At 38.3% G+C, this 12,130-nt stretch overlaps 1 protein-coding gene across 5 annotated transcripts in view; it reads right to left on the bottom strand.

Annotated features, from left to right (window-relative positions):
- The window catches only part of poc1b (POC1 centriolar protein B), a 45,419-nt gene that overhangs the window by 10,610 nt on the left and 22,679 nt on the right, over positions 1-12,130 (bottom strand). The window lies entirely within an intron of this gene.

The raw sequence follows: 12,130 nt of genomic DNA on the forward strand, positions 1-12,130 counted from the left end.
GCTGTACAACACAGTGATCACATGTGCCCTAAAGCCACCTCAAGAAAGAGTAGGTAAATGCATGTTGGCTTGTTTGTGATTATGCTTGGAGGCTGTGTGGCTATGTGCAATCCCAAAAACTTATGCAAAATTTATTTTAGGAGCCTTTAAAAAGGGGGGACCAGTTTGGTGAAACTCAATTAACGTTGCCTGTGGTTGGCCATATTGCCTGGTAGACAGAATGAGCTCTGAGCCATTTGAATGGAAGGCAGTGTAGGCATTTCCAGGTCATCAGATGACCTGATACACACTCCAGATAGTCATACTGTTTGGCCCAGTTTAAGTTTTGTCTGATTAGTTTGATCAATTGGACAAATAGAACATGGTACGGGGCTCCACAATCACACAGCAAATGAAACTCATTCAGTTGTATGAAACCTTTGTGCATGCATGGTCAGTATAATGCGTCAAGCATTAATCCTCTAAAAATACAGGGCAGCCTTTGGAAAACAAATCCTTTAGACTGATGTAGCCTTTATTTATGGCAATACAGAAAAGAGTTATTTTTTTTATTTTAACTTACATAATAAACATAATTGGACACTACTAAGACTCCTAAGCTTAGGGGGGGTCACAGCTCTAATAAATTCAAATAATCTCTGCACATAAGGTCCTGTAAACATCATTCAGCCATATCCTAAAAATCACAATTATATTAAATACAGGATATTTTAAAGATTAATCTTATGTGCAAAGGTTCGACAATACAGCAAAATGTTACCATTTCATGTGACTCTTGAAACTGCAATTATGCACCATTTAAACATGTGCAAAAAAAAAAGTGTCTGTAGGCTGTTTTTCCCTTTATTACTGCTCTTAGAAGCAGCTTTCAGGAGAAAAGTTAAAATATACTAAATAATAATAGTAAATGAAAAAAATTAAGTGGCACAGCACAGGAACTGCTATAAAAAGCTTTAACAAGGTAGGAGCTAGGGGAAATCTCAAGCCAAGTAGGAAATAGCTGAAAACCGGAAAGTTTCACCAAGATGTTACATTGCATCAAACAAGATGTACAGACTTCTTGGCATCACCGCACATTCTCATGCAGGAGATACATTTCCACCTTTTTCATAATATGGACAAAACTAAAGATGTGATATGATAACTCTAATATAGGAACAAGACCAGATGAACATTATATTTAGCAATCACCATCAGGAACAGAAGTGTTAGTTTTCACCTGTGATCATGTATATATTACGCAATTAGAAATATATGTACATACTAAAAAAATCAATGTTTAGTTTAATAAAATGTGTACTATATTATATTATTGCCAAAATATGAGAAAACAGAGGCACATGGTCACCCCCCCCCCCAAAAAAAAAAAGGTTAAATGTAAGTGTGGATCCTACCTTTTCCATCCCATAGGTAAATGGGCACAACAGATACCAATATTTTTGTATTATATTGACAGAAGCAGGGGTGTAACTAACATACAACAGACCCAGTGACCACAAGGGACTCAAAGAAGAGGGGCCCCTTAGTGGGGTCTGTTGTATGGTTGTACCACTGCCTGCCTGTCCGCAAGTGCTTGGGGGTGGTGTGAATGTTTTTTTTTTTTGGAGGCTCAACTAATTAACTTTACTAGACAGAAGTAAGAGTATATTAAAAAAAAAAAACAAAACAAAACAAAAAAAAAACATATTTACATTCAACATCAAAATAAAGAATGGGAAAGAACTCTTCAGTTATGCCATGGTGTTTTAGAGCAGATAAACAGCACAACCCAAAGTTTTATAGTCACAATCAGATATTTGTAAATACAAAAAATGGATATTGCTACACTATACCGTGCGCTCGTTGTAGCATGGGGCGCAAGCTGCCGATCCCACTGCTGAGGTTAAACTATAACTCACTGATAAACATGCTGCAGCATTCCGTGTAGAAAGTGTTTATTGTGCAGGATGGTCTGGTTTGTTGGCACAATAAACACTTTCTACACGGAATCGGAATGCTGCAACATTTTTATCGGTGAATCAGATATTTGTAAATCCCCAATAAAGTATCATAGAAGATGCCAGATACACATCATTATTTCTAACATTTAACTCTCGTAAATACTGAAAATGGCCATTTATGGGTGGGAACAAGTTAATATTTGCTTAGTTTTTCAATAACTTTTAATCAGAAAGGCCAGTACATGCCCAGTTCCTATGCCCCTAAGCCATGTATCATTCATGGAATTATAAAATATCACATGGGAATGGAGACTATGAAGACTAGTCAGAGGACTAGATCAATTAGCCAGTTTAATCAAAACTGTCCATTTTTTGGCCAAGTATTTGCCTGCTGGGTGTCAGGAGGGCCCTTAGCAACAGAATTATCTTTCATGAACGTCAAATAGTTCTATGTTCTCTGCCAGCAAGGACACACATGGAATATATAAGGTGTATTTTAGCAAAACCCCTAGTATCTTTATTGTGCAGAGTCGCTATATAAAGCCCCTTCTGACTCTGCTAGTGGCTATTTTACTTTTAATACACACAAGAAAGTTGACATCAGTGGGCAAGTAGCAAAAGAATTATATGTTCTTCACATTACCATGCAAAATCAGGAGTATCAAGTATAAGAACTATCCAGCTGAATAAGTATATATTTATTTTAGGAGTAATAAGTGATTTGCATCTATAAAGATGGGCTAATCATATTGCCCCTAAACTAAGCCATTTCAGCCTGAGATGTTGAGTTGTTAAGCCACACTAAGCTAATAAAATGGTGCCTTTGGTATCCTTCGGCTGCCTTTGTTAACACTGATGGCTAATAAAGACACATAACAAGGTAGTTACATATTTACAAAAGCACTGCAGACAATTTATGGTATTTTCATGAAAGCCTAATGGCCCCAGATAGGTCTGTGACATGTCGAGGGTCAGCAGGAAGCTCATTATTAGACGACAGTCTATACTAGACAAGCACTTTTCTGCAAGGGGCGCATGAATAATTTCCTGTGTGAAAGCCCTCCTGTTAGGATTTCATTCCTCAGGGCATATTTCTTCTAAGAGGATGTTACTCTTCCACAGGAAGAGAGGAAGGAACCAGTTGTTGCTGGATGTGTGGGATGATAGCTGTCGGGCATTTTTTGCATGCCTCAGTATCAGCTGTGAGAATGATGGCTGGGGCTCAAGTTCCCAAGCCCAGGGAGGGAAATAAAATGCTGCTGCCTGTAAAGACGGGGTCACGCTTTACAAGTACAGTGATCTCAGGAAGCGCAGAGACAGAAATAACACCTGGAACGTCTAAACTTCCAACTGCCAGGAAATTGCTCATTTAATCCGCAAGCAGCAAGAAGAATAAATCAACTTGACAAACATTGCTTAAGCCTTTTGCTGACATCTATGCTTTGTTGCCCTGCTACCAGCCCTTCAATAAGAACATAACATCAATGGGATAATAATGTAGGGGAGGCCCTGCACCTTCTGTATACACCCATACACAACATGTCACTATACAAACCCAGGCCGGCTAATTGTACAGTGGCTCCTGATAGAATCCTTCAAACAAAAACCCCAAACACATAAACTCAAATAACTTAGCTCAGTCTGGAGTTACAATTAATTATCTGCATATTTTGCAAGTACAGTATTCATATGAGCAGGAGCCACAAATTAAATGTTTATATTGATCGTCCCTTACAGTGGTCTCATTATTCCCATGAAAAATAAAGGCAGAATTAACGTGCCTTACCAGGCAATATTATGTTACCCAACTTATTCAGTCCATAACTGATCAATAAAACATTGCTAGATATTTTTTGAAAAGAGGGTTTTTATATAAACATACATGTTTAAAAACCATTTCTTATTGCATGCATGGTATCTATATAATCACGCTGCAGCACAGATGTAAAATAAGAAGCATGACTGACTCTCTCAGGATTACATGGACACATGCTGACCCAGTTAGGGTTGAAATTCTTAACCTAAGGGTCAGGGCCTAGAAGGGGTACTCATGCTGTTCATAAAGGTTCTCTATGATCCCCTTTAATCCCGGGGGAACCAAGATTCTTTCTTGGGCCCCTCCAGATTAAAAGCAGTTCCTTGTAGTTCTTTGTGATCTACTGCGTCACAACTCATGAACTGCTTCATTTCTTTTCTTTGGGTGGTACCACCATGTTTAACAAGCAAAACTGACAGATGGCAAAATAATTGATATATATTTGCTTTCAGCACTATCTAACCAAATGACAAATGCATTGCTAGTCCACGAAACGCACAGCAAAATACACATAATGGACTGCTCATCCTTTGCAAAGGAAAGACATCAATTCTCCACAAAATTGTCCAAGTAAAAAAACTCAGATTTTGCATTAAGTTGCATAGACATTTGTAGTATATTGCCCTAAAGCACCCTCAGGTTCAGACTGTGATTCAAAATACTGTAGGCCTTGGCATTTCAAGTACACAGAAACCCATACAGCCCCACACAAGCCCAATAAATAGTGACTGGCTATTGTATCTTACAGCAGCCCCTGTAGTTCAGTATAGGCCTGAGCACCTTTATGGACTTGACATGAATGCCCCATGGTGTAACATGTGCCTTCTGGCCCTCTAGTGTTGATAAACTGCAAATTCCAGTATCAGCTACAAGAGCTGGAAATGCTGGCCATGCTATACACTGTGACATTGAAATAAATACAGATTGACTGATGCTATGTAGAACCTGTTAATAAAGGGAAAATATAACTTTTGATATGAGCGGATTTAATTGGGTTAATGTAGAAATGTATAACTGTTTTTTTACTTTCTAGAGACAATTATGATTTTTTTTTTTTTTACACAAGCATACCGATTCCACAGATTGAAAGGAAACCATGTTACGCTGACCAAATTTTTCCCAACATCCCTTTGGCTTACAGAGTAATGCAACCCCTCCCTCACCTTGTTTGATTGTGAAGTGATGGATTCCATCACATGAAGCCTCTCTGCTTCCCATGGTGGACATATTCTTTGAAAACCAGTGGGGCTTTAAATCCCAAAATTCATCACTTCTGAAACATGGCGAGTGTGGGTTTTGACAAGACAAGTGAGTTTAAGGGGGGGCAGGGGTAAGGAACGAATGGTTGATGGTTTCTGTGGAATCAGGTATGTTTGTGTAAAAACAAATACATTTATGTTTATATCTGGCAGTTCAAATAGTGGCTATGCAGCTTTTCTACATAACTCAACTGAAACTAAAAGCTCATGTCAAAACGGGGGGGGGGGGGTGTTCATTTCCATAGGAAGGTTTACTGGCTCCTGGTAAAATTCATCAGTGTGTACTGTAAGTGCGACTGGGGCAGGAATTGCTGACAAATCTCAGTAATGCACTGCCCAGCATGTCAGCCCTATACAAATAAAGGATAAAAATGAGTAAAACATATGGACAGCTAGAGTGAACAAAGACACAATTGGTTTACATCTTTGGCAAAATAAACACTACATTGGCACAGACATGCTGAGTTTGCCCATAGTTTTATATTCTCTCTGAACAGCCTGTCCTGTATTTGCATTTCCTTTTACTAGGCACAACTGAGCAAACAACTTTTCAGATCACTTTAAGCAACAGATGACATAGAGGTTAAGTTTGCTGTCTCCGACACCGGATCTCAAGCTAAAGAGGGTGTCCACTGGGATTTCAGCTGTAGCCTTTGGCATGAGATCCAGTGTCAGATCACAACCTTTTCATAAACTAGACAGTTAGTCAAAGTAGTGTGACAGAACATAAAAATTCCCCCCAAGAAGCAAAAGTAATAGGTTAGGTCTACTACAAAAGAGATAACTATGTAATAAACATATTGGCTGCTGCAGCAAAATGTGTCCCTGCACCAATAATTGAATTCTCCAAGATACTATATCAAGAACCATGCAGCATAAATATGTGGCTATAGTCAAGTAAAGAAAATAAAATATTGTATAACATGTCAATTCAAAAGGAATTGCTTCAAAAAATGGCAAACTAGGCCCTAAGGATGTGAATTACATGGATACAGTCATCACATAATTTGGTCTTTTACTATAAGACCATAAAACATGTACACAAGTTTTTATTGTGTTCTATTCCTTCACATTAGAGGTTCATATATGTTATAAATATATTGTATATTTCTATCCAATTACAATCTCATCAGGTTAAATCTTCACATTGGCACAGACATTCTGAACAGCAGCGCATGTTACTGGATATTTGGAAATTGTCTTGTAGGACAGTGGCTCTGCTCCTAGGAATATATCTACAATGACAGTCATAAAGCAATATAGGGGCTTTGGTTAACTAGAAAATGTTTTACCAAACACATCCTACTTTAAATAATATCACACAGTGGGGGTAATTTGTCAACACTGGCCAATTTTGCCTGTGGGGCAGTAACCCATGGCATCAAATTGTTGCAATAACTTTTCTACCTGCAGCTGGCTGTAAAAAGTCAATCACTGATTGCTTTCTATGGGCTACTGCCCACAGGCAAATGTGCCCAGTCTTGATAAACGAGCCCCACTGTCTTTAAATGTTAACACATTTTATAACAAAAATAAACACCTTGTTGCTCCTACGTGGATGAAATGGTATCACCAACTAATTTGTATGAACAAAAATGTTGTCTCCAAAATGTTGTGCCAATATGTTTTTGTAAGCAGTCTCAGAAAATAATGTTAGTTTTAGCACCGAGAGAAGGCTATGTATACATAACATTAGAAACATCCCTTTCTTCTTGAGTGACTTTTGTTCATTAGTGCACCTGTGTAAACCTCATAAGGAGTTATTTTGTCCCGTGTTGCAAACTGTGCCACATTGTCATTTGTACATAGTGAATGCAAGCCCTAAGCTATGCTGTTTAGTCAGCCGAGGAAGTACCTGAGGATGGCTACATTTGGGCAGCGGAACACTTATGGATACGATTCATGGAGATTTATGGCACCTGGCTGGGGCTATTATTTCACAAGAGCATTCCTGCGGATGTTGTAATTGGATTAACTCCCTAAGGCAAAAGGATATCAAGTCATCAGCAAATAAATCTACAGCTCAGGGTCAGCAGTACACATTTTATTTCTGCTTGTTCTCAGGGAGATTATTGTAACACCGTGGAGCAGGAGTGAATGAACAGTATAAATGAGGTACTGTTCGGCACAAGCATGTGATTATGCAACAGGTTTAAAAGCTGAATTTTTCTGTTCAGACATATGTATGCCCCATTACTTCTCCATAGGACTGGATACGATTTCTGAGTTTGTCGAATCCTGGCCGACAAAAACAGATAAATATAGAACAAAATCAGTCACTAAACCGCTGACCCACATTATGCATGGTGCAAACATGTGATTCCTAGAGATGTTTCTCAGAATAAAAATACTGTTGATGAACTACACTAAGGCTCATGGCACAAATAGCTTTTCAACGATTTTGGGCCGAAAACGCACAACAAGAGGAAGTAAGGCAGCTTCAAATCATAATGATACATCTAAATTGGCACTCATTGCAGTATCTCCTATTGCTCTGATTAAACAGCAAGGAAACTTTATGAATAGTGAATCAAACTCTAAAATCAAGATAATGGAAAATTGCACCTTTGTAATTTACATAACTTTTTTTCTAGGTTTGAAGATATTAGCACATTTGACACTGTTAATATAAGGAAACAAACAACAGCGCCATCTACTGGCCACTTCTGCCAACTGTGGTACATTGTTGAGAATAGTTTAGAAGCACAACATGGAATTCTTCTGGTTTTGCTTGTTTAGAGTAGACTAGAGAAAAGATACATGACCTGTATATTAAATACCATACAATGCATGACCAGTATAACAGAATTCAGCCTTGCATTCTGTATAAGCAAGAATGTAGATTCTTACATACAGATGGGCAATCACTGCAATTAATATACACAATTACAGATATTAAGTGTCATGTGCTAAGAGATACAATAAAGTGGTCTCTGTCCCACATAGCTTACAATCTATGTTGGCAATGTACCTTTTAAAGGACATTTAAAGCCTCCATTTGCCTACAATGTATATCAGTTCGGCACGTCTCCCCCACCCAAATGGCATCATTTGTACTGCATATATCCCCTCCGTTTGCCAGCACAATCACATTTTCCTAAAGCAATTAGCAGCTTTCACCCAGTGGCCATTGTTCCTCTGATATATAATCAGTTACATTTAAATCTGCAAACAGCATACACACACAGACCCTTATTCAGCATACATTTCACCAAGAATACAGGCTCACACAGGCACAACTGTCTCTGATAAAAGTTCTGCTTTGTTTGAGCACTGTAATGGTAAAGCTGAGCTCAGGAGAGTAGGTTGGGAGAAAAAAAAAATTGCAAATTGCACAAAAATACCAAAAAAAGTTTCTATGGGAACCAGAAATGCCATCACTTCACTGGCTGCTAGACTGGGGGCGTGTTTAGTAATCTGAGCTTAGAACAACTGAGCATGCCCACAAGCCAGGAATCAAAGCAAATTCCCAAGGGAGGGGCTGAGTGGGTTACAGGAGGAGAAGGAAATCCAAGTGATTAAGGGAATGTTGCAGCCTTACTATTAACCTCTGGACAACCAGAGTGGCAGGTATTGAAAGATTTCAAAGAGGCTGCTCACTGATTTGTGTGTTGGGTGCTACTAAACTAAAGGCACCTTTCCGTGTAGGAATTGTAATGGCATTATTTCTGGCTCTGCTGTTACACACCCGCACTAGACACGAATTGAGTGGCTTCTTTACCTGTGATAGTAAGGAAATCATATACTGTGTCAAATGCCCATGCGGGTTGGCTTATGTTGGTCAGACTACCAGGCCTATTAAGTTAAGGCTCAATGAACATAAATCCACTATACGGAATTACCAACCCCAACCTCAATCCCCCTAAAAGTTTTGAAAAATGGGAAGAGTAAGGAGACTGAAAAGAAAAGGGAGACTTTACTTGCCAAACATTTTTTTACACATGGCCATCAGGTGGCACAAGTTAGGTGGCAGATTTTAGAAAAAATAAATATAAAACAGGGCCAGGAAAAGAAGAAGCTATTATCTCAAAGAGAGTGTTGGCTTTTACAATCTCGCCATCCAAAAGGGCTAAATGATGAATTTAACATGTCCTGTTTTTTTATAGATATAACTTGTTTATACATTTATGTTTTCATTACAGATAAATAATCTTCTGAATGCACGCCAGGGATAGATACCCTTTCCCCTCATGTTAGGGTAAGATATCTTGTTCTTTTGAACTGTGCTGGTTTGATTTTTGCAAGTAATTAGTATTGTTTCTAACTAGGGCTTATTTTGTAACATTTTAAATTGACAAGTATCACTTTATGTTTTTAGTACCCTGTGGACTTTTTTTCTGCGATACATTGTTCTTACTCAGTTATGTGACTGGACTTGGAACAGGGATGAAAATGGTTCACCTTCTTGCACACTTAGGGGCACATTTACCAATCCACGAACGTACGAAAAGCATCCAAATGCGTTTTTTTCGTAATGATCGGTATTTTGCGACTTTTTCGAGCAAATTTTTCCCATTCGGATTCGTGGAGTAGTAAATCAGCCCCTTAATCTTTGGTATACTGTGTTTGATATACTATGTATATGTTGCACTTTATTTGTTATATGAATGCACTTTTGTTTGATATACTATGTTTAAAATCCACTTTATTTGATGCATTTTGCTTTATGCTGTGTTTTAGTTTATGCTGTTTTATTGTAATTTAACACAACTGTGGTTGAAGTATTTATTCAAATTACCAATTAACTTGGGGGATGTGGCTACTGAATATGTATAAATTCTTTATGCTTTCACCGGTTTGTATGCTTGATAAAGGGATTATTTTGCCCCGAAACGTTGCACTTTCGCAATAAATATTTTAAGGGCTTGTTCCCTTGCTTGCAGCTCTGAGTGCCATTCGCTTTTGTTGCAGCCTTACTATTAACCTCTGGACAACCAGAGTGGCAGGTATTGAAAGATTTCAAAGAGGCTGCTCACTGATTTGTGTGTGTGGGGTTTACATGTCCTTTAAGGATTTTACCTGTTCCTTAAAGGATAAGTAAGCCTTGTATTTTAAAATCAGCATACCTTTCTCCCTGCCTGCAGATATATTTTGTTTCTCTGTTGCAAGCAGCCGAACCACAGCTCTTTTGCTGACTTTCTTTAACTTGCTTTCTGAGCCCTCCTTCTCCCTCAGACTATAAAGACCTCAAAGAGGTGCCTACTGGGCATGATCATCGCCTCTGCTTCAATTAAAATCAATCAGGCATGCACCTTTGAGATCATCATAGTCCGAGAAAGAAAGAGGGCTCAAAAAGCAAAAGGGGCGGAGTTAAACTGGCTGTAATATGTAATTCTGGGGGCTGTAAAGATTTAAAAAAAAAAAAAAAAAAGGGTTTACTTATTCTTTAATAAATCGCTGGAGGAGGCATGCATGCCAGTTTGTCTGCTGATCCAACAACATTTAAAGACCTTTTTACACAAAACTAGGTTAGCAGACTGTGTTGCTAAAGCTTTCAGTGTTTCTCGGCTGCTTTTACAGTACTGCTAATGCTAATAAGATTAAACATCAAGTGGCCTAGATCCCACATAGCATACCAGATGGATGCAGGAGAGGAAGAGGGGGATTTCATTAGAAAGGCTCTCACATTATAAAACAGAATGAATGTGGGAATGGATATAAACTTTTCTGCATGAAAAGTCTTAAGCTCAACTTATCTTTCCCCCTTTTTCAGTTTTGAATCAGTATTCCTACTTTGCTGAGAAAGTGCATAGTCTTGGCTATACTGGCATGATGTTATTCTCTAAACTAAAATTCTTTAATGTACAAAGGAATAGCTCCACTGAAGGGATGTTTAGTCCTAAAAGTTGCAACTGCCATAATGTCTCAGACTCGCACAAAAACTGCTTCAGAGTAGTGATGTTGTCGCAACCACCAGGTTTTTTTTGTGCTTTTTGTTTTCTAAACAAATGCCGATTGGTTGCTATGGGCAACATCACCAGTCTCCAATGTTAACAAATATACCCCAAATTGTAGTTTGTTTAGTTTTTACAATTTAATACAGTGAATTGTTAAAACAAGATTTAAACAGGTCAGTCTATTCTCCTCGTGACAGCGTGGCTTTCCTCCTGGTCTAGTAGGGTCAATTTACTCTTGATAAATTGATCATATTGTGTGTGAATGTGATAGGGACCTTAGACCATAAGCATTATAGCAAAGTCTGATGAGGATGAAAAACAATCTCTGTAAAATGCTGTGTAATATAATAGAGCTATAAAAAGAACTGCAGAGAAGGAGATATAAAAGTTAGGCAGCTTGCCCTTTTATGGAGTAAGCAGACCCTGCAATTACTGGGTACAGAGGGTTCAGCAAGGCAGTGACTAGAACTATCTGACAAACATCTCCACTATTAAATGCCCCACTCAGATCTAGGTCTGTTGTTTGTTTGCAGCCACAACAAATGCAGGCTGTAGCAACAGGGAATGATATGATTCTGTTTGTTGTGCTCATGCTCAGTTGTACAATAAAGCAATAACTCAAACAAGCAACAATGAAAATAAAACATAAGAGCAATAGTTGTACTCTTGTTATGGAATGCAAAATAAGAGTAATTAATGAAAATGAATTAAAGCTGTATGTAGCCAGAAGGGTCTGCACTAGAATGGGTGTCACAAAGGCAAAGGTAACGACCCCACTTATTTGCACTGAGAATGCCCTTAATTGCTTTGTTACACATCCTGTTCCCAAATGACTGTAAAACCTTATGGCAGTCATCTGTAGGCAGGAAGCAGATAAAGGCACACCAGTCACATCTGTCAACAAAGGCATCTTTTTGTTTTTTTTTTTATTACAGAAAAATATTCAATAAAGTGTTCAGTGTTCCTATAATCCTTGGTAAACAAACAGGAAGCGTAAGTCTGAGGATCCTTAGCATTTTATGAGAGATGCACACAAAGCTTTTCCACATTATGTAATATTTCATTTGTAGAGAGGATACAGAGCAGGATTATTATATTACTACAGCAGGTTGTCAAATGCTTCTGGGATTGAAACTGTGCCAGGCCTATAACGTTGCAGAAATACACCCTCCAAATTAATCTCCCAAACACCAGCCTTAACATGACAGTTTCCTATGA

The sequence above is a fragment of the Xenopus tropicalis genome, chromosome 3 (genome assembly GCF_000004195.4).
Source record: "Xenopus tropicalis strain Nigerian chromosome 3, UCB_Xtro_10.0, whole genome shotgun sequence".
NCBI lineage: Eukaryota > Metazoa > Chordata > Amphibia > Anura > Pipidae > Xenopus > Xenopus tropicalis.